The sequence below is a fragment of the Melospiza melodia genome, chromosome 5 (genome assembly GCF_035770615.1).
Source record: "Melospiza melodia melodia isolate bMelMel2 chromosome 5, bMelMel2.pri, whole genome shotgun sequence".
NCBI lineage: Eukaryota > Metazoa > Chordata > Aves > Passeriformes > Passerellidae > Melospiza > Melospiza melodia.
In genome coordinates this window covers 84845426-84868603 of record NC_086198.1, presented here as the reverse complement: position 1 = coordinate 84868603, position 23178 = coordinate 84845426, and the positions used below count along the sequence as shown (strand labels likewise).

At 39.3% G+C, this 23178-nt stretch overlaps 1 long non-coding RNA gene across 1 annotated transcript in view; it reads left to right on the top strand.

Moving 5' to 3' along the window:
- Nucleotides 1–23178, top strand: part of LOC134418817 (uncharacterized) — an 88568-nt gene that overhangs the window by 9281 nt on the left and 56109 nt on the right. The window contains exons 5-7 of the long non-coding RNA XR_010027865.1: nt 3802–3884; nt 6249–6344; nt 17780–17861. This is a non-coding gene — a long non-coding RNA (uncharacterized LOC134418817). The remainder of the gene's footprint in view (nt 1–3801; nt 3885–6248; nt 6345–17779; nt 17862–23178) is intronic.

Sequence of the window (23178 nt, the reverse complement as noted above, 5' to 3'; positions counted from 1 at the left end):
CTGTGTTACCATCTTCCTGGATGTTTTTTCGCAGCTGTCTTAACCCTTGGTCTGCTGTCATGCTCCTCCTACATCTCTTCCTCTTGACACATTATTCCCAGCTCTCAAGGTAAATTTTGGCTGCAAAACCTCCTGAAAGGAACTCGAAGCTCCTTGCCAGAGATTTTATGAATAATTTGAAGATAAATATACTCTTGTAAGTGTATTTGTTCCAAACATTTTGATCAACTATTTTCATCCACACTATAATTTTTGCCTGCCTCTGCTGCTTTTATCTGAGAACATGCATATGCACAGTTGTGTCCTGAAGCACTTACAGTCTGAAGGCAGAAGAGGATGGAAGACAATAGGGAAAATAACTTTTGTACTTCCTTTTTGGCATACCTGCGGTTCACCTTAGAACTTCAAGCCATTGCCTTGAACCTGTGACACCCTGGATGCCCTCAGACACCTTTTGGGGCCAGTTTGTTAAATTCCTGCAATGATGCCCCTGCTTCAGTGGAGCACAAAGGACAGTGCTACTTGCTCACAGTCTCTGCCATTTAGAAACTCGCCATTGCCCTAGTTACAAATTTCAAAATCACTTTCAATTTTTATTTCTCATTCCTTTTCATGTCTGAGAACACAGACTAAATTTCCACCCACCCTTTCCTTTTTTTTTTTTTTTTTCAGTGTTGAACTGGAAATTGTTTGGAGTAGCTCCACTTTCAGTGCATATTCCTGGCCTAGCATAAAACTAATGAATAGCTCATTTGTGAGAAGTGTAGGCAGAAGGAATGTGATTGCAGGCAAATTTCACTAGGAGCTGAAACAAATGTTCATAGAGAGCATTTTCCGGTGTTCAGTCACACTGGCTAAGCATTAATTGATGGGAATAAGTGTCTCTAGTTAAATGCAGTATCTAAGTAACTGAGCTGTGTGATACACATTGCTGTGTTGCACTCAGCATATTCCTTCCACAGGTGGGCAGAGAGGCTGTGTGAAAAGCAGCTTCACAAGTGCAAGGCAGTGTGGTCTAACAGGTGCAAGGAGCCTTTGAAATCTCCTGTCCCTCTTCTCCCCATCTTTGAAAAAGAAATCCTGAAACAGAAGGGATAATGGTGTGGGAGTTTCTTGCTTACTTGCCCTTTTAGAAAGGATTTAGGGGTTAAAATTGATGAAAAGAATAATACAAGTCAGTGTAGTTGTATTATTGGAGTATCATACCAAGCTATCATCACAGAACAGGTGAATTTTGCCCTCAGAAAATGTCTCTTCAGTTGGGCTGCTCCTTAGGTTGGGTTTGCACAGCAAAAATATGATCCCACTTCCTTGCTCAGTCACAGTGAAGCTGCCTTGAAGCCAATTGCTGCCTCCTGGTCACTTGTCAGTGCTTGTCAAGAATGAGCATAGAAAGTCAGGAAGATCAAATACACTTACACCCCCTCTAGAAAGCCTTCAGGGCTTTCCCAGTTCTCAGTGTGGCATCTGTGATTCCATCTCAGGTGTGTTGTTATTTGATGATCAATACTAATTAGGACAAAGTTTTTTTTCCTTCTCCTTGTCTGATAATGAATCCACCATGATGACGAATCCTGAAAACAGCCACTGGAGCAATGGAAATAAGTTTCTGTGCGTAGGGAAAGTGTGTGGTAGTAACTAGAGGCAGTCTAGTGTAGCTGTCTGCTTTCTTTTATGATTTTCAGAGAGAGCTAGACTCATCCTTATGCCAGCTACTAATGTTCTCTGAAGACAGAGCCAGTGGAGTGAGACATGCTGCTCCCGTGCCTCGAGTTATCTTATCAGCTCCTCCTCTTGATCCCTGGGATGCAAGGGAATTTCTAGCATAAACCTTAAGCACTCCCACAAGCCACCAAGTCATCTTAAATGCAGAAATTATTAAGCTTCTTAATTTAGAGACGTTATTTCTTAAGCCTGAATCTCTATCCAGAAAGTGGGTGAGAAAAGTCAAACATTTATTAGAGTAGTCACTTATCTGACAAAGTTCAGCTTCACTGTAAATAATTTTTTTCCTTTCTCATGAATGTTTGCCCACTCTTTGCTCTCTCCATTTTTGTAAAAACTTTCCTGGAACTTGAAATTTTAGGAAAAATATAATAGTGTGTGCAAATTAATAACGTCTGGAGTTCTCATCAAAGACATACCCTTCATGGACACAGGCAAGGTGATCCCACAACTGATTTACCTTGCAGAACTTCTGTGCCTGAACCTTGGCTCAGCAAATAGGACACTCGACATCACCTTAGCTTGCTGGGCAAAACACAATCCATGAATTACTTGGAATAGTGTCAGGAAATACAGCATTCCTGCTCTGAAAGTGTAGATGGCATCAAAATATTATTACTGTGAACATGAAAAAAATAAATACAATAAATCTATCACATAAATATCACCTCTACTATGTTATGGGACACCTTCCTTGAGTTCCATGCTCACACATGTAGTACTTCCAGCAGCAATGTGCCTGTGTTTTGCTGCTTAGGCCTAGTGCAGTATTTCCTTTGCCTTGCTCTTTCACCGTAACTTTCCTTTCTTTCTTATTTATTGCACTTATTGTTCTTCATTTCATCCTTACCTGCTCAGATAGTCATCTGACCTAGTTTTATGATATGGATTAAAGTAAATCCTGTAATGTAAGTATTCTTGCTTTTCTGTATTCTGCTCTGTCATCTGTGTTTTGCTGGGATTTTGGATGCTGGGGCTGGCTTAGGTTGAGAGTGCTTCTGTGTCTCTGAGGCTTACCCCCTAAGTGACTGGGATCATGCTGTAAGCAACTTTGTTCTCTGCTTCTTGGGTACCATTATCTCATTCCTTCAAAAACAGACTTAATTCTTCAACCTCTGAAGATAACTTTGCCTTTAATTATTCAATCAGAAACTCCCACTGAGGTGAATGGAGGAGGGAGAGTGAAAGTCCCTGTATATTTTAAATCAGAAATGCCTGTTTGAAAGATTTCTGGTTTTGCAGTGTTAACTCTCTCTGGGTAAATGGGCGCATAAATAGGAAAGAAGCAATCTCTTAACATTATTAGGTTAAAAAGCCAGCTGAGATTTGTTCTGATGCAAATCCCTCTGCCAGTTCAGCAATACTGGCAATGTCTAAGAACATTAAGAAATAAAAGGAAACACGAACATCAAGGAAGAGAATGATCCTTCCTTCTTTTCCACTCTGTGATGATGAATTAAAATTAGAGTTGAAGGAAATCAACAAAGGTTTTTGTTAATGTCCCAGCCCTAGAAAAGTTGGATCATAGGGTTATGGCAATAAGGTTCAGCTTTTTATCTCTGTTTTCCTTTGTTTATAAAGCCCTCAAGTTACTATCATTTAACAGCTGGTAATCAATTATTGTGCATGATGCTGACTGCTTAGTGCTATGGCTGACTTTCCTGCCCTGTCTTACCCCAAGACAAGTTTACTGATCCATCCATTTCATTGTAGGAATGCACCTGGATTTCTGTTATCATTACATTGCAAGGGCTCCATATTGCCAGAGTTTTGTACCTCCTTGATGTTTCTCACAGTCAGCTCCTCCAGGCACTGACTCCTCCTTACCCTCACAGCAGCCACTGACTCCAGTTCCCCTCAGCCAACCAATCCACTCTTTTATAACACTCTGCTAATTGGCTACAGCTGTGGCTTGTTAAAGTCAGGCCTGCTCCCAATCTCTAATAACTGGCTCAGCTGCAACTCTTTAAGGGGTAAGATTACTTTCTATACAACATTTATTTACTTGTGTTCTATCCCCCTACAGATTTCATCTCTCATTTTCACACTTGCATAGTTTTTTTTTTTCTTTTGCAGGGTAATGGCTGTCATAATTGCTATGTGACCTACAGTCCTAGAGGTCTATCCCAATGTGAAAGCTATATGCATCACATTTTCAGGTATGAATTTCTATAGTAATGGGGTTTAACTACTGTTACAACAGGATTTTAAAAAATAACAACTTGTGGAAGGCAATGAGTAGAGATTCTTCATTTAAAACCACAACTTTATGGAAAGAGCTAGCCCAAACTACAGGAACATCTGGCCAGCAACTGTGACCACACAGCTAAAGAGATATTTATTTTCAAGCTTCCAATTAATGATAAAAAAAAATATTGAGGAAATGAGAGTGGTAGAATAAGAAATGAGAATGTGCACATACCTGAGGTGTGATACCCCTGAGCACTGAGCCATACCTTTTTGCTCTTGTGGCAGTGGCAGCTGCCCTTGCCACCCAGAGGGTGCCTCACAGTGGTGCTGGTGCTTTAGTCAGTCTCCTGCTTGGGAAAGGAGTGTATACACTCCAGGCAAGGCAGATCTACCAGACAAAGTGTGACTTTGAAATACAGGATGGGTGGCAGGTACAAAAACCTATGAATACATTATTTCTTCTCTGCACACACCCACACATGGAAAATAGAGGTAAACTTGGAAGTACTGTTCCCCCAGACAAGCCTAAAAAGATAAAAAACTGCTACTTCCTATCCAGGAATTTATTTTTTTAAACTTGAATAGATGAGATTAAAACAAGGAACATCTTAAAATAAACAGCCCTAGTGTAAGCAGCTAACAAAAAGGCAGCGCATATGTATTCTCTGAAGAACAACATACAGCTAGCATTCCAGGTCTCCTGAGTTTTTAATCTGAACCCTAGAGCTGAATTGCTGCAAGGCTCTGAGCAAACCTTTTGGGATGGATTTAACCTGCTCTCTGGCTGGCAGTGCTGGGTAGTTATCATCTATGTGAGTGCAGGTAGCTGAGGACAGAGTCAGGGAGGCAGGTCCATCCTTTAACCCAAGGTGAGTTAAAGAGAGACTCTCTGCTTGCAGACCAGAGTCCCAAAGGGTTCCAGTCTTTATAGCACTAATAAAGGACTGGTGTATAAGCCTTATTGCTTGCATGCTTTTCTATTTCTATGTGTATTTTTGGATGGTTTGGATTAAAGTTAATCCCGCGAGTTATGTGCATATAGTACTTTAAAACAGCTACATTTCTTAGCCTGCATCCATGTTTTCCTACTGCCTATGGCTACCAAAATTATTTTATTATTGCTTTGTGGTTATTTGGCTTTGTGGTTAAAGAAGAAAGCCTAGCTTTCCATGTGAAAGTCTGGTTTCCTCACAGAGAGCTGAGTTTTCAGTGTTTTCATGTTACAGTATCCTTGACTGAATGCTTACTCTTTCAAAAGCAAGTTTACTTGAATTAATATGCATACCAGTCCCAATATTACTGTAATCAGCTTTTTTCATTTCAGAAAAGATATTTTCATTTATATTTAGAGAAATTTATTGATACTTGAACAGTTCCACTGGTGCTAGGAGAGTCCCCAACCTAAAATACATGTCTAAATACTCATACAATTTTTGCTTAAGCAAATATTTTTTCGCAGTCAGGCAAAACTTACTAACCAACATTTACCCAGATCAATATATTTTAATTGAAAGTAATGGCAGATAGCTTAAACCAACAGATTTTTCACTGAACTAAGTACATTAAATCAATACATTGCCAAAACCTGTGAGATCTTGTATGAAAGGTATTTTTATTCTTAGCTAAATTAATTTTATTGAAACTTATGCATATTAACAGTAAACAAAATACTGACATTCAGACATTGCTCATCAGAACAATCAGAAAACTTCAGAGAAGATTACACAAAACCATATAAAACAGGGAGTTAATTTGCTGTAAGTGAAGAAAAAAAAGGCTCAGGGTTGATTCCTTCTCTTTGCTACACACTATTTGTCTGATCTTGGGCAAAGTCCTTAGAGGACTATTTGGACCTGGATTTTCCCAGCTTTTGACAGCAGCACAGTAAGGCAGGCTCCTCTCTGCTCAGCTGTGCAATCACCTGGTGCAGGTGACTCAGTACATGGATTATTCTGGGAGTGTGAAACCAACACGGCCCTTTCAACCAAGTAGCTCAAGTTTGGTGAAATCTGTTATTGGTGGCTGATATTGCAAAATTTGTCAACACAAAAGAGAGTTAGGCACCTTGATTCCCATGGAGATCAGTACACCTCCTATCTATCCATAGATGTACAGAACAAGCACAGCAGCCCTTCTCCAAAGTGGCTCTTCATTTACTCTGAGCTTTTGGCCTGGGGACCGTCTCTGACTTTCTGCTGAGACAACACATCCCAACAGAGTCTCAGACACAGTTATTATCAAAGCAAGCTGATTGCAAATATAGAATTGGAAGAATTGGTGACTTAAGTGAGACTCTGATAGCATTTACCCATCAGCTGGATTGCTATTTTCAGCAGGAGATACACGAGAGCAGAGACTCACTGTGCGTAGGAGCGAGGACACAAAGACAACTGGGTGGGATGGAGGCTGGCACACGGTCATCTGTTTTGGTATTCAGTTACAATTACAGCATAATTAGTCTACTAATTGCATGCCCAAGTTTAGTAGATGAATTTGTATTTGTAATTGCAGCTTATTGAAATGCACTGTGTTTTCAATGCTTGCCTCTGTTTCCATGTGAGAGTGAAATTTTCTTCTTCCACTCCCCTTGTGTTGATTGCGCATGCAGAAATGTAAAAGATGACCATAACCCACGCAGGCAAGTATGTCAGACCCTTGCAAAAATAGCAGCCAAACATCAGTTCTGCAATCACATCTGTGGGAGCTCCTGGCCTCAGGTGCAGCTTATTTGTCTTCAGAGCCAACACTGCAGTGTCAAGGGCGACCCCTGCTTACAGAATCATGCTGGGGGATGCAGAGCTCCTGCTACTCAAGCTATCACTTGTTGAAAATGGCCTTTCAAAAAGCAGCCTCCATCTTCTGCAAAGATATTTTCCAGTTCCAGATGCAGAAAATTTTGCAACTACCCCAATAACAAACTCTTCACTGATCTTTTTCATGTGAAGTGAGTGCAAGCTACTAAAGCAATGTCATTTCTTAAGCAGAAGCACTGTCTTTCTTGCAATCTATGGGGAAAAGTTTTCTTTTTCTTCCATTTAGTTCCCCTGTATCCAGCTGAGAAGCATAAGCTAAGCACGAAGGAAAGGACTTATCCTTTAAGAAGAATCTTGGGTGATGCTTTCAGCAATGTAAATCTTTGTTTTTGTTTGATAAACCTTCATAAAACCCCCACATTCTTTGAAGTTCTGAAGTGGTTGCCAGGAATTTCTGTCCCACGAGAAGGCAAGGTGGCAGCCACATGACATATGTGCAGGATTTTATGCATTCTACAAGAGGTTAGAGAGTCTGTCTCACTTTCAGAAAGATGCCCAAGTATTTATAAGATGGTCTGTACCAAGGGAGAATCAAACTGAAACTTGCAGCCTGTACATTCTGTAACAGTTTGCTTTAATTAAAATTAGACGAGTTCTTAAGCAGAACTCCAGATCAAAACATACTTGTCAAACTTTGGGGAAAACAGATAATGGAGTAGTACTTTTCTTTTCCTCTCTCTCTCTTTTTTTTTTTTCCTTTTGGTCTAGCTTCCTTTAAAAATAAAATAATTGATGGCACAAAAACTTGGTGCTGACAACTGGGGAGCTACAGACTCAAAATTCCTTGAAAACTAAGTAGATGGACCATACTATTTCATTTTCTATGTATCTATTCCCCATGATTTATGATTCCCACAGACCAAGATCTGAAAACTCAGGCCAAAATGCTGAAATGAAGAGCAGAGGAAGTAAACAACATTGACATTTCAGAGTAAAACCCTTTCAAGCTCAGTTATCCCTATTGTTAAGGAAGCTACTGATGTAAGGGAAACTTTTGGAATGAAAGGACAAATAAAAAGGTACCTTTTAGGAGGAGAATGAAGCTGTTGATTTTTTCAAGAAATATATTTGATATCTTATCTCTGCTCTTGCTTGGTTCAGCAGAGATCTGGAAAGTTATTACCTGGAGAAAAAGAAAACACAAAAAACCCACCCCAAAGCCACACCCCAAAGCTAAACAAACAAATCTCAAACCAAAAGCAAATTTCCATAGATTTCATGGGACATCACAATAGACAGTTTTCATCTGAATGTGGTTTGTTCCATCTCTGCATATTTTTGGTCAACAGTGTTTCAAATGGGAAAAAAATATTGTCTCATTCAAGCAATATTCATTCAGAAAGTATCTGAACGAGGAGGCAGGGCTCGTTTTGTCATCTAGCCTTGCTTGTTATACTGTTTTGGTTCCTACACACTTTGGAGTCCTAATTATTCAGCCAGACCATAGACCACATCCTTTAAATAAGTAGCAATATCCATTTAACAAGTTCCTTCACAACTTAACAGTCAAGTGCCATTACCTATTTAACAAGTAAGTTAATTGAGATGTTGCATACAGCACAATCCCCTTGTAAATTCAATTAATCCCTCACAACCGGCTCAGACTTGCTGCACTTCAAATACTTGCAAAGAGATTTAGAAAAGGTGGTATATTTAGTGAAGAGATGAAAGGGAGGGAGAGATGACTAGTCTCTTGCTTTGGCTAGTGTTTGTAAAATGGTCATTATACTTAAAAATTATTACTAATAGATTAGGATCAACCAAAGGGTTGATCTGATTTTGTGGGGTTTTGTGGTATCACTCATTTTACAGGCAGTCTGTAAGATATAAACTCTCTACCCCAGACATAACATATTCTGTCTTGTTGGTTAGACCTAAACAAGGGTTGAAAAGAGAGAAGTTTTGCTAGCACAGAGAATCAGCACTTTTTAATTACCCTATTTTGTGCTACAAGGTGGGAGGGTGAGGTGACCTACAGCAGGAAGGCAGCACTTTTTGAGTGAGTACAGCATATTTTTGCATTTGTTTGCTTCAGCCTTCTATTTTCTTTCAACGGATCAAGTTTCCCTTTCTTTGGATCTTTAGCTTTGTCCATTAGTACATCCCCAAAGAGTATTTTGTCAAGCAAAGCAAAACACCTTGAAGACAATCCTAAGTTTTTTCAGAGTTATAGCCCATACTTTGTTTATGTATAGCGATTATTTATTGAGTTAGCACTCCCAAAAGGCAGATCTGGATACCAGAAAAAATGCATTAGATAATTGCTAGTCAGTTTGCTCTCCTGGTATTTTGTGGTATTTTATGCTGTCTTAATGGCATCACCTGAGATTCTTTGGGCACAAAAATATTTTAAATTGTGGTCTGTGATAAATTTTCAGGAAGTGCTTTTCAATTTCCCATAGTAAGAAGTTCTGTTGAAACTTTTAATATGTCCAGATTGTTGTTCTGCATATCATACTAACAAATGGCTATTGAAATCTTAGAGCTGTAAGAAAGATCAGGCAAAGAGATTATGACTATTTTAAACCTGACTCCTTCAAAGAACAAGTGTTTGCATTTAATCTTTCTTTACTGCATTTTGAAAATTAGAAAATAGTTTGCCATATGATGCCTAGAAATATTTTCTTTCTAGGTTATGCTCTCAGTCAGAGGTTTGCTAAGACTCACTTCTCTTTTCAAATATCACTCTCTTTAGAAACGTAAGGACTCCTGGATTTAGAATATGTTGACAAGAATAAAACTACATTGAAAGCTTAAAGGTCCAATAACACCTAACTCTCACTATGAACAGATAAATATCAACTATGAAAATGTCAACAGTTACAAATTCAAGAAATAAAATCCTGTAAAATTTTCATGTGTCCATGACAGAGCATGCTGTCAGCACCTGAGGGAATCAAGAAAGCCTCATGCATTTGAGATCTGATCGCCAAGGAAGGCTAGCTCATCTTCTGAGATGGTTTTAGTAAGAACAATGCTGAATAGCACAATAGATTATTTAGACACCAAACTGATGCTATCAATGATTTTTCATTACTCTATGCTCTACACGCCTCTTTTGGAACCAATGCTGACCACACAGCTTAGTATAATTGAGAGGCTGAGCTTTGTTTCCATTTGATATTTTCCCTACTGTTTCAAGGATAATATTCACATACAATAGGAGGAGATAATAATACAAAAATCTATATTACTCTCAAAACCATCTTTTGCTTTCTAAATCCATTGTACTCTTCGAGAGCTAGTTAGCTAATTATTAAAACAATATCTAAAAATAATCAACTTCCACAAAAATTGGCAGGCCAAATTCAGCTCCCATTCATCCCCAGACAGCACCAGTGCATTGTAGTGTATGAGGGAGGATTATAGAAAACAGTGTCAAATTATTACTTTTCAATTGTGGATAATTCACGTGTGTGCTGTAGGGAACAGCCTAATGGCTTTACTTACAGACAGCCATCACACTCTTAACCCACTCTTTATCTTGTTCTTTGCTTGCCAGATTCAAGCACAGCGTGTGCTGTAGGAGGACCTGGGTATCCTTGCAAGACCTCTTTCATCTCTCATTGCAGATAGGATCTGGCAAAGAAGGAGTACCACATTATTTTAACACAAAGACAACTGTCACATTATTTCCCCAGTGGCCAATCACCCTGCAGGGGACAACTTCATCTATATTGTACCTGCTTAACATACTTCATTAACTCTGTCAATTACCAGCTACCTCAGCACCTTTTCTGTTGGCATTACACAATTTATTCTTTCCATGTCCCAAACAGTACCACAGCTCCTACTGCTTCATAATCCAAGTAAGGAGATATTAATCTTAGAAATGTGTATTAGAACAATTAAAATAGATTTTCAAGATGGTTTATGGCCTGTTTTTTGATGGTGTTCAGCACCTACTACTATTTTTGAATGTTAAATATAAGAGAGAGTTCCCTCTAAAAAGCAGACACATCTTTTAGAGGGGACTATATTTTTCTTTGACAGAGACTTTTCATAGAAGGTCTCACTGCCAAGTATAGCAGCAAAGTTTTCTAGTTGAACATACTCTTTCAAGATAAACTTTAAAGGCAAATAAACTGAGACTTGACTTTAGTCACCTCATTCAGGCTTGCTAGGCTAGGAGCTAAGGAGCATATTTACCCTGGGCTCTTTCTGCAGGAGTTGGAGACAGGCTTGCCATTCTGAATAGAAATTCAGCCCACCTAAGCCAAACTATACTCACTGACTTGTGTGAAACTCTGCTCCTTACCACAGGCCTTAATTAAGTGGTTTTTCATTGAATGTGTCACTTAGAATATCCTTGTAAGAAGCAGGACTTTGGTTCAAGAGTCAGACAGAGACAGTTCAAGAGGCTGGAGTTTCAGGTGGCTGCAATGCCCAGCAGAAAGGTGGGGTTGGATGAGGAGCTAAAATCTGGGGATGGGAGCTAGGTGACATCAAGATTGAGTCTCTAAACACAGGAACAGGTATGGAACAGGAAGAAGGGGGCTCGAGAGCTCCAGGGCAGCAAAGGTGTGGGAGGCTCCACAGACAGAAGGTGTGTCTGAAAGAGCATTTGTTTGAGCTAGTACTCAGAAGACCATTTGTTTGAGCTAGCACTCAGTGTATGCAATTGTCTACTTGAATATCAGCTGCAGTGCATGAGCCCAGATCACCAGAGAAAGGAGCTTGGGGGGGGGGCAGTGTTGGGTACAAAAGGGTAACACAATTCCACAATTCCCCACCACCACTGTGGGGCAAGAACAGAAATACAGAAATACAGGACTGCTCCCCACTCCCTCTCCCTCTTCCCTTTATCTCTCTTTTTTTTTTTTTCCCTCTGTCTGGAGTATGACAGGTTTCTTCAAAGGACACTTTTGAAACCAAAAAAATCTGTATTTTCACAGGAAAAAATCAAACAGTAAATGACCTAATGCCTGCTACAAAGACATCTGATTAAAGCAAATTCAACATACAGTTTAGAACAGACTAGCATCAAACATTCTGAAAGGGAACAGATGAACCAAGAAAATTGAAAGTCAATGGAAATCCTAAATACCTCCTGATTACATGGAGTTTTCCCAGTCATTTTTCAAAAGGAGTAAGGGACATCTGATCGCTCAGCTCCTGCTCTAATTATGTTGAAAGGCAAATCCTTCAGAAAAGGGAAGTATGGCTTGAGGTTGCCCATTGCAATTGTGGAGTCTGTTGCGAAGTTGATGGTTTCTGCATGATTCAGCTTTCCAAATGAGTATTTTTGCCAACTGAATGTTTTTTGCTGCTTCTCCTTTTCTCTTCATGTTTTCCTTTTTTTAATACCTGAATCAGTATGCTTTCTCCAGAGGTAGCTGCTGCATACTTCTGCAGGTATTGATCAGGGCAGTGGCTCTGATTGTCTGGAGAGAAAATGACATTACTTGTCATCTTTTCCCATGCTATAGAATTGTAAAATATGAGGTTTCAGTACATCAATTAGCTTCAAAATACTATAACTGCATACTAAGAAATAGCAGATACCTATTGCCATATGCTACATTTACACCTTCACTACCCTTCAAGACACCTCTGGGGGCATTACAGCATTACTAGTGCAGTTGGAATGTGTGTATATCCTAAATATGCAAGAAAGAAGGGTCTCCATAGTGAGGATTGTATCTGCAAGAAATGAACTCTTTTTTTTTTAACACTTCCTTACTTAATACTGCTGTCTGGGCTAAGATTCCTTTTAATATTGGTAGGAAAACCAGTCAAAGTGAATTCTCTAATTGCAGTTAAAATGAAACCGTGTGATTCTCTGATGTGCCCATAACTTGAATTTTTGAATTAATGCAGGAGGGGCTTAGGGAGCTGCAATACACCAAACTACTTCCACTACTGTAAAAGCTGTTTGTTCACAGCCAGGTGTAGTACCTTTTTTTTCTTTTCCTTTCTTTTTTTTCCTCCCCTTAAATAAAAATGAACGCTGTGCAAACACCAGCTGACTCCTTTTTAATCTGTCAGCACATTCTTTACATCTGTGCATAAACATTATTATCACAAACTCAGAGTGTTACTGCAAAAATTATCAGAGTCCTCAAAATGTACTCTCTGCAGTCTCCATTGGAATACAACTTTAATGCGTTAATGTGAGAACAAGCAAGCTCTAGGAGAAGAAAAAGAAAGGCTTTTCATTTTCACAGAAGGTTAGCAAGGGTTTCCTTCACCATCCTGTGTAGGCACAGGGTAAATATTTTGTACTTAGTACAATATTTTCTTCTGACATATAGCTGGCCTCAATAATGTTTCCTATTGTGTTCACTTAAAATATTAACATTGATGAAAAGACATGGTCTGAGGGAGAATGATACAAGACATGATGTGTTTTCAGAGATTTTTAAGGATTACCTTTTAGAATGGAACCTCTAGCTAGCTAATAGTGTGCCTGTATGCAAGAAAAAAACATGGTCATATTTTTCATGTTTATAGGGATGACCTTTTATGTTATAGTACAATGCTTTGAAGCACAGTTATTTTAATTGCTTTATATGCCTATTGAGACCATTCTGCATGTCACTTTATTATATATGGCACCAAGTCACATATGTTTGGTCAATGAATCTTTTGCTGCCTTGATATTTATGTTAAACTCTGAGCAGGAGTTGGGGAAATGTATTCTGGGTTTTGCTGTTGGTGGTTTTTTGTTGTTTAGGTTTTTTCCTGTCACTCCAGCTATATACCTAATGAGGTGACAGGAAGAATTAAAAATGACAGATTGTTTTGGCTGCAGTGGGGCTGTCTGAGCTGTATTTTCCTGTAACACAGCTCAATAAACCCAGCCTGTGGAAAACCCTCTGCATGCTGCAGCAGGGGTCCGGGTGGAGGTTTTTGGAAGAGCAGTGGCTGGGCTGGGCCTCACGGATGGGGACTTGGCACCCCATGGCACTGACAGCTCTGGGGACACACAGGGCTGCTCCAGCCACCAAGTGCTGCTCCCGAAACCAGCTGATTAGAACTTGGGAGGGTTGGCTATGGCACACTTATTTCTCTCCAAACCCTGTGTGACACTCTGGCTGTCAGTCCATGATGCTTCCCAAGTGTGGGGCACCTCCTGCAGACGGCCCCTCTGAGCTGGGAGCCTTGGGAAGGCGGCAGTGGAAAGGAGCCCACGTGGGGATGCGGGGCAGCCTCCGTGCCTGTGCCACCAAACGCCTCAGCATCCACCTGCCATTTGCCTGCTGTGCTCCTGGTGGAAGAATAAAGGGTATCAGAAGAGATTCCTAGGACTGAATGGTTAACTACAGGTGTTAGACTGATAGCTGGTGTAATTAAGGAAAAAGATCTGTCGTTTCCCAGACTGTGCAGAATAAATTCCAGATATCCGCGCATAATCGTTCAAAGTGCCTCTATCTCCAGAGCCAGGAAGGGTGACCACAGAATACCCTGAACCCAATTATGTACTTTCTCATTATCATACTTTTATTTCTCAAGACACAGGGCTAATAAGAAAGATCAAAAAATGTTTGAACCAGAGTAATTTCAAATGTCAAGAACTAGTTATTCTTACAACAAGCTCCCAGGTCTTGGCATTGTAAGCTGTTCTCTGTTTGGTTTGATTCCTCTTGGGGAGTGGAAATGAGGGACCAGGAGATTTAAGGTGACTTTGTACTGAGGAATCAACACATGCTTTCAAGACCTGCATTTGACACTGGTTTTTGAGGTGTTTTTTTTTTCTTCTTATTCTATTTTATTTGGTTTTACTTTATTTAGTTTTATTTTATTTTATTTTTGGAGTTGGAGATGGTAGCATGATGTTGATTTGATTATTTTCTTTCTTCTCTCTCTCTTTCTTTCTTTCTTTCTCTTTCTCTTTCTTTCTTTCTTTCTTTCTTTCTTTCTTTCTTTCTTTCTTTCTTTCTTTCTTTCTTTCTTTCTTTCTTTCTTTCTTTCTTTCTTTCTTTCTTTCTTTCTTTCTTTCTTTCTTTCTTTCTTTCTTTCTTTCTTTCTTTCTTTCTTTCTTTCTTTCTTTTCCTTCTTTCCTTCCTTCTTTCCTTATTTCCTTCTTTTTTTTTTTTTAATATTGTTTCCCTGAGAGAAAACTGCAAGAATGAATCCAAAATAAAAAATACACATTAGAAATTTACTTTAGAAGGAAAAGGAATGTTGCCAATAAAATGAGCAATAAAAGGGGGAGGGCAAAGAGGTGGATTCCTCTGCAGCAGAAAATAAAACAAATTTCTGCTTTCCAAATGATTATTTGAGAAAGGGTTCAGGAGGTACCTGACTTTATTCTTCTTACAGTTCCTCTAATTCAAGGAGTAGTGAACTTGTGGATGTTAAGGAAAACCATGTGGTTCCCCACGGATGATGTTCTGCATGTATAATTTCCCACAGGGGATAAAACAGCTTCAGCCAGTAGGTCTCTGCTTTTTGGCAGCAAGACATAAATGTAGCTGTTGTGGCCTGCTTTCTCGAGATGCTGAGCAGCCATAAATTCAGGTGAAGTCAGGGGAGCCGTACACACCAGCCCTATGTTTTCAGAGACAGAGCTGGCTTGGTTCTTCATTCTCCAACCGGCTCACCAAGAGAACTGCCACAGAGGTGCCAAGTGTTCCACCCTCCCAGCCAGGGCTAAAGTGCTGCCTGTATCAGACAGAGGACGAGCATAATTAACAGTAACAGCTCTATAATGAGAATGGCAGCTTTGCTCCAATCAGGGCATGGGTGAAAAAGAGTAAGTGAGAAAAATTTAATTTGAAGCTTATCCCTAGGCTGGCAATTGAATTCAATAGTTATTTGGGTCTCAGTCAAACTAGCAAATTCTGGAAAGTAAAAATGAAGATGGAAAAATACTGCAAGTAATCATGCAAAGTAGAATTCTGAGGGTAGCTTCAAGAGAACAAAACAAAACTGTTTTCGCTGAGATCAATCATGTTAGTTTCTGTCCTTTGTTTTTGTCCTAATTATCAGTGCCAAGCAGGAATCACAGATTAGACACTATTGAAGCTATTTTTAAGTTTAGCTTATTGAAACCTGTTCTTTTCAATGAATCTGCTCAGAACAAACTCAGCTTTTAGACTCTCTGCTATACTGCTCCCAGTATCCTGAAAGAAAAGGAGCAGATGCGGATAATTCCTCCTGAGACCAAGATCATTGCAAGGAGTTCAGAGACTCACATGCACACACTAAATTAGGAATTTGAAGGTGGGGTGGAGGGGATCTATTTCTTGATTATGCAAAAAATTTGCTGCTCGGCTTTTTTTTTTTTTTTTCCCAAAACTCTTCGTTTTGGGAGTCCTTTCCTCATTGTGAGGCAATGACAGGCTAAAGACTCCTTTTGCACTAATGTCATTTGAATCTGGGTATGGTTTTAGGAAATTACATGCCTGGGCATTTAGATTAAAGCTTCATCCAGAAAATGCTGTATCAGGGTGAGGAGGGATTTCGGACCATGCCCCCTGGCAAGGTGGCAACTCAGGCAAAATTTCTCATGACAGCTGGCCATGGTCTGTCTGTCAGGCAGTTTGTGTGGGAGGGAGAAGCAGAAGGACCAGGAAAAGTGGAACACGTTCTTTGAAGGTTATTTCTTTTAATATCAATTTAATCTACTCTAGCTTTAATAAGAAGAGCTTGGGAAAGAAAAGGTATTAGAAAGGGAGAAGAGAAAGACAGGCAGAGAGTAAAACATGCTGAGACATATTGGAGAATAGTGGAAAATATGAAGATGACAATTAGACCTGGTCCAAAATATAAAGGAAGCATGCCAAGTTGAAAAGTGATACAAAATAGGATGCAAGATAGGCAGATGAAAAATATATGAATTATCAGACATGTTTTATGCTTCTATGCCATTCCATGTATGTAAATGTATTTAATCTCTTCACATCCATAAAATGCCCATATTTTGCAAAAATACACTTTTAAGAAGCTATAGTACGCTAAATGGTAGCATTAATTTGTGGTTGTGCTCTAAGAGAATAATTCTTTGTCAGTTGTTATGACAGAAAAATAAAAGTGAATCTGTGGAGTGAACCAGTGTGCATTAAAGACCCATACACCTTTCAGTCAGATCTGCCTGCAAAAGTTGTAGTCCAGCCCTGTGGGCTGAATGGCCATTCCCAGTTGGAGTGCACAGTGGGTTCTTCCAGGGTGTATCTCCCTCCCTCTTCAGCTTCTTATGAATAAAGCTGGCTTGAGTGATCCAGATCCACTGAATGTTGTAAACCAGTGAGGTTTTCTACAAGAGGTTAAATAAACATCTGTATCCTTTCCATGGTGCAGCTTGTATAGCTGTCAGTAAACCCCACATTCTACGGTTTTGTACAAAGCTACTTCATGTCACATCTTGACACTTGTTCAAGATCTACATTATGTTTGTGTAGCATAGGTTCCAAAAGGTTAGTGTATTATTAATGAGATAGTGGAAATGCTCTAGAATCAGCTTTCATCTAAATGAAGGTGATGATGTTTATCTGTACCCTTTGTATTCATTGTTGTCTTGAGTGCACAGTTCTTCCTGCTGGTATCTGTGTTATTCATTTGCTGACTAATCTCTTCACCTGATCAGTACTGATTGTAACTCTCAATCTATAACCTTTAGGCACAGTGACATTATGGTTAAATAAAACACAAATGCAGAAATAATTAACAACATCTGATACTGGTATTTCCTTTCTGCAAGTAGTTTCAGCAAAAATTATATTTGACAACTAGAAGCAGTATTTTTAGAGAAAAGCATAAATGCAAGATGAATATACAATTTTTAGATCCTTAATATAGATTACTTAAGAAGAAATAGTAAGTTACCTTGCGGAAATCAACAGCTTCTTCAATTGGATTGCTTCTGTCACTGCATGGACACAGTCTTGTTTGATGTCCTCCTACCATTTGTCTTGCATGGAGTCTTTTATCTAAATCCAAAGCAATGCAGTCGTCACTGCTGCAATTCAATAATGGCTCCACAGGAGCTGTCATCCCCAGTTTGCTATTCATCTTATAAAGCCTTTGAGTTTTCAAAGTGTCCACTAAAGTTGGTATTTCAATGCTGTGGACAGATCACTTAAGGTTCTTTTGTATTTTCAAAACAGGTTTAAAGTGAGGATGGACAGATATTGAAATGCCCAACTTATTGTACCTAGGTGCCAAAGGAGATGATGGAAATGTCAAAAGGTAATTGGATAATCACACCCACCTCCCAGCTGAAAATGTGTGACTTTGTGAGCTTGAATGACACTTTGACTCAATACTGGCATTGCCTGTGAGGAACGAGCCCCTTGGAACAAAGAGGAAAAAAGACAAAGATGGAAAAAAAAAAATTGAATTAGCCACTAGCAGCCCCAGGAAGTGAAAAATTATTATGTGATAACAACGTGAAGTATAAGGCAAGAGAGAACTTATTTAATTTCTACTCAAGTATAAGATGCCCTTTATTCCATTTGATATAGACTTAGAAATCAGGGGTCATTTTGGACTTGGAAGTTACTGTCTGAAGGAACTCACATTTATCATTATTCAAGACCCTGGATATAGGCAGCTGGACTAAGAGCACTCTTCCGAGGTTTAGGTGGGTGTTTGGAGGGTTGTTTTTGGGATGGGATTTTTTTGCAGATGCCATTTTACCTAGCCCAGTCTGAACATGTATTTTAGCTGTTAGCCTTTTTGCTTGTTTGTTTGCTTGTTTTCAGGAAAAGCATAACCATCTTTGGGCAGTAATCTGAAATAATTTAGTATAGAAAAAGAGACTGAGTGTATTTTTTGAGAGTGAGATTCAGCTTGGGTAAGAAAGCAGTATTCTCACCTGAGCTCAAGTTTAGCTAGAATGCTAAATTTATATATAGTCTTTTCTTACCAGGAATACCAGCTTACTCAGTTTACTGTACAGAGATTGGAGTTTCACCTGAAGAAAATAGTCTCTGTGGGAATAACTCACGTTGAAAATATTGAAGGAATAAAAGCCTCCACTGTCAGAACCAATGCTACTTCCACAAGCACCAATTCCGTCGGCATTTAAAAACAAAGAAAAGTATTTCACTTAAGATTTCCTGAATCCAGCCCTATGAATTTATAAGACTGCCTTCATTTCAGGGAGGTTTGGCACAACTACAGTATGATGTCCCCTGTTGCCCTTCTGGGGACAAGTAACATAAATTGCTTACTGTGTGGTTTCCCTGAGTACCGCTACGTTCAGTGGTCTGCAGGAGCATTGGAAAATGGCCACACAGAAGAGTTTGCCTTGTCCCTACCCTCTGGGACAGGAGAGGTGCAGATGAATGATTTGGAGGCAGTGTCTGAGCCACTGACCAGTTCTGACCTTGACAGTCCTAGTGCTGCCAAGGAAATCTGCAGGCTTGTGCCAGAGTCCTGTATTGATCTGCAGAGGTCCTGGGAGGCTCTGTAGAGGCAGCTCAGAGTCGGGAGGATTTCTTAACACAATGGAAATACAGCCTTGCTCTGCCTCAGTATTTTGCTGTCTCCCTTCCCTGAGCTGAATGGCACCAATTTCCCTGCCCGGAGCTCATCGCAGCGGCAGGGCCATGACTCACCTGGTAGTTTCTGAGACAGCCAGGCATTCCCCTCTAAATCTCTTCATCCCCTTCAGCCTATTTTTAAATGCTTGGCTGCTATTCTTAAGTGCTGGTATTGAACAAAATGTAAATATAGTGCAACCTCTGGTTTTAACCTTGGCCTCGATCCACTTTTATTCTAGTTAAATGTAATAAACAACAAAGGTAACATAAAGATGTATATTATTTTTTGTAAAAAATTTGCTTATAATTCTTTAAAATACATGAGTCAGCTAAGCATTTAAAAGTAAAATATAGATATAAAATTATTCAGACAGGGTGATATAATATAGAATTTAAATTGAGCATATTTTAGCAGCACTGGGAAACCTTACCCCAGAGCTAATAATGTAATAGATCTATCTCACCAACATCTTGGAACTTGCAACACAGTTTTATCCACAAAGGAGAGTTCTCTGGCCTACTTTATTAAATACCTTAGAGGACTTTGCCTGTAAGATTACATATGAACAATGCAATTTATTAAAATCCCTGCTCTTATTTTTCCTGTTGAAATTTTAGCCAGTTTCTTAAAAAAAAAAAAAAAAGCCAAAACAAAACACAAAGTATAAACAAATCCAACAGGCTAAGTAAACATAATTCAACAAATATTTCATCAAACAGGTATACAGGGAAAACATCCTACAGTTTATTTTTTGCCACCACTTATAAACTCATATTGCAACTGTCTCTTGCTGTGTTGCATTGGGCAAGTTGTGTTCCTGATCAATATTTTTTCAAATCTGAAGAGGAACTGTGGATATAATTGAGAAGCTACCCTAATAAATAAAAATGAATCAAATTGAAACACTCTTGCTATTTCTTATAAATGGGAAATAATCAACCTTTTTAGCAAATCTTTATGTGCCAAATGAAATTACAAGTCATTGCAAAAGGATATAGACTAAGGTTAAAGCTACATCATCTTATAATTTACTTGGGATGGATATGGGTACCTGGTGATTCTTATTTAGAAATGGTTTACATTAAAACACCACTGTTGGAGGTGTAAGTATTTAAATTTATTCACTAAATAAGATTTTACTTGAAGTCAAAGTAAGAGAACTCAATATAGTGATGCTAATTTATATGTATATCTGAAGTTTCTGCTTAGATTCAGTTGTACATTCTAGCATTTACCTTGGAGTTTTTATGTAATTCTGTTTGATCTGAGAATTTAAGATCATTCCACTTAGTGGAAGATGCTAGAAATTCAACAATAATAATTACTATTTTAAAATTAGGCCATTTATGTAAGTAGTAGGTCGCAGAGCTGGCAATAAATGCTAGGCAGCCATTTTTGCAAAGTGGTGTAAAGAATATCCCCAAATCACTTTATTTTCCTTCTCTGGTGCTGCCTACCTGCCAAGATCATAAAAAGCAAATTTACACACGTGAAGAACATAGAATTCTACCCTGGAGAACAAAAGAGGGAAATTCATAAAACTCACTAGTCAATGCCAAAATCCAAATACAGACAACTATACTGGCACAACAGAAATATCTAATTAACCTGTAAGTCCTTCCCTCTATGTATATATGTGCTAATAAGATAAAGGGCTCTGCCATGAAAAAGAAATGAAACAGATGAAATTTCCATGAGTCTATTGTCATAGGCAATCCAATTTAGAAAGAGAGAGGAAGGTATTTGACCTGACATTAATAACACTCATTTACCAGTAGCTGATGGGAAAAAAAAACCTGAAGTAAAACAGTCTATGACCTCAAGACAGGCAGAAATGACTGAAGGTAAGGGTTTGTATTTGTGTGCATGTGTGTGGGCAGTTTGTTCAGGGACAGAGGGTTAATTATGAAGGGAGACACTCAAAAAGTGAGTGTGGCTTAGAAGGCCACATACATGCCTATACCAAAGACAGCCACAAAAGAATACTTGCAAATAATGAAAAAATACTGGAATTCCTTGTACATATTAGAATCATTCACTTATGGAATCATTTAGGTTGGGGATGAGATCTGAGATCATCAAGGCCTACCATTAAATCAGCACTGTCAAGTCCACCAGTAACCTGTGTTCCTGAGCTCCATATTTGCACATTTTTTAAATATCCCAGGGACAGTGACTCCCCAGCTTCTCTAGGCAGCCTTTTCCAATGCTTGGTAACCCTTTCAGTGATGAAAAATTTCATAATATCTGACTTAAACCTCCCCATGTGCAACCTAGACCATTTCACCCTTTTGCTCGTTACCTGGGAGAAGAGAGCCTGACCTCACCACCTCTTTCCAGGCAGTTGTAGAGAGTGACAAGGTCCCCCACGAGCTTCTGTTGCTCCTCAAAAGACTTGTGCTGCAGACTCTTTACCAGGATCATTGCCCTTCTTTGAACACAGTCTATAATCTAGATGATAAATATAATTTTATAGAATGTAAGATTACAAAATATTGTAGACAAATAACATAAAATGAGAAACTATTGGGGAGGGAGGCAATTAAAGACAAAATATAAGGTCTTTTTATTCAGAGTGGGAAACCCTTTCTAGTATGGCCAGGGCTATACAGACTAAAAGAAAAGGTCATTAGGGGCAGACTGAGGTGTATATAATTTTGTTAGAGGTGTTCAACTAAAACCTTGAGGAGGGATGTTGATATGACAGCTCCCATGACCAGGGGCTGCTGGGATGTGCTCACAGGAGGAGCCTTCCCTCTGGTGTGGAAGGAACTGCCAAGGAAATATCATGGGCAACTGCTTCAGCCTAGGAAAGAATGAAGAAACTCTGGGGGCTTTGGAAGGAAAACAGTAATTTATTTTTTTTTCTGAGATACCTCAGAAATATTTCATAGCCTCAAAACAAAAGGAAGGCACTTCTAAAATAGAAAATAATTTGGACACTTTAGATTAAGTTTGGAATAAATTTTTGTTGACATAGTTTAACAAAGGAAAACCTTTAATTATTTGAAATACTTAGAAGTTTGAATGATTTCTCAAGAATTCTGCATTTTTTTCCATAATAGCTAGTGTGGGGCTATGTTTTGGATTTGTGCTGAAAACAGCGTTGATAACAAAGGGATGTTTTAGCAATTGCTGAGCAGGGCTGACACACAGCCAAGGCTGTTTCTGCTTCCCACTCCACCCCACCAGAGAGAAGGCTGGGGATGCACAAGAAGTGTGAGGGGACAAATCTGGGACAGCTGACCCCAACTGGCCTAAGGGATATTCCATATCCTGTGGCATCATGCTCAGCACATACAGCTGGAGGAAGGAACAAGAAGGGTGGAACATTGGGAGCAGTGCCATTTGTCTGCCCAAGCCACCACCACGTGAGGTGAGCCCTGCTCTCCAGGAGATGGCTGAACACCTGCTTGTCTATAGGGTGTGGTAGGTGAATTCCTAGTTTAGCTTGGCTTGGTGTGTGGCTTTTGCTTTACCTGTTAAATTGTCTTCACCTCAGCCTGTGAGTTTTCTTGCTGGTGCTCCTTCAATTCTCTCTCCCTTCCCACTGAGGAGAGTGAGTGAGAGGCTGTGTGGCTGTGTGGGGCTTAGCTGCTGACTGGCATTAAACCACAACAACATTAGGATGAAAACTATTTTTTAAAATTATGTGCTTTACATTTTTTCTTATTGAGAAGACGGGTTTAGCATGGGGGGAAATGACAAAGATCTAAAACAGGCTGTATAAAAACCAACCCAAAGCAAATGGCAACAAAACCTTCTGCTCTGCAGCTAGGCTACTGAAATATAAAGCAAATATCCAAAACTATAACTTTGGTTTGGGGGGTTTTAGTGACCTTCATTCATGAAAATGCTTGAAATGGGTCCAGTGTTTAATCACAAGCTACTTAGCACCAGGGTAATCCATCCCTGGTCAGGTCCAGCACTGATATCCAGGGCTCTTCCCTTCCATTTTATGATCTTGTTGGGAGTCTGTCAAAGAAACAAAGCCCCCAGCTGAGAGGGTGAAAAGCTG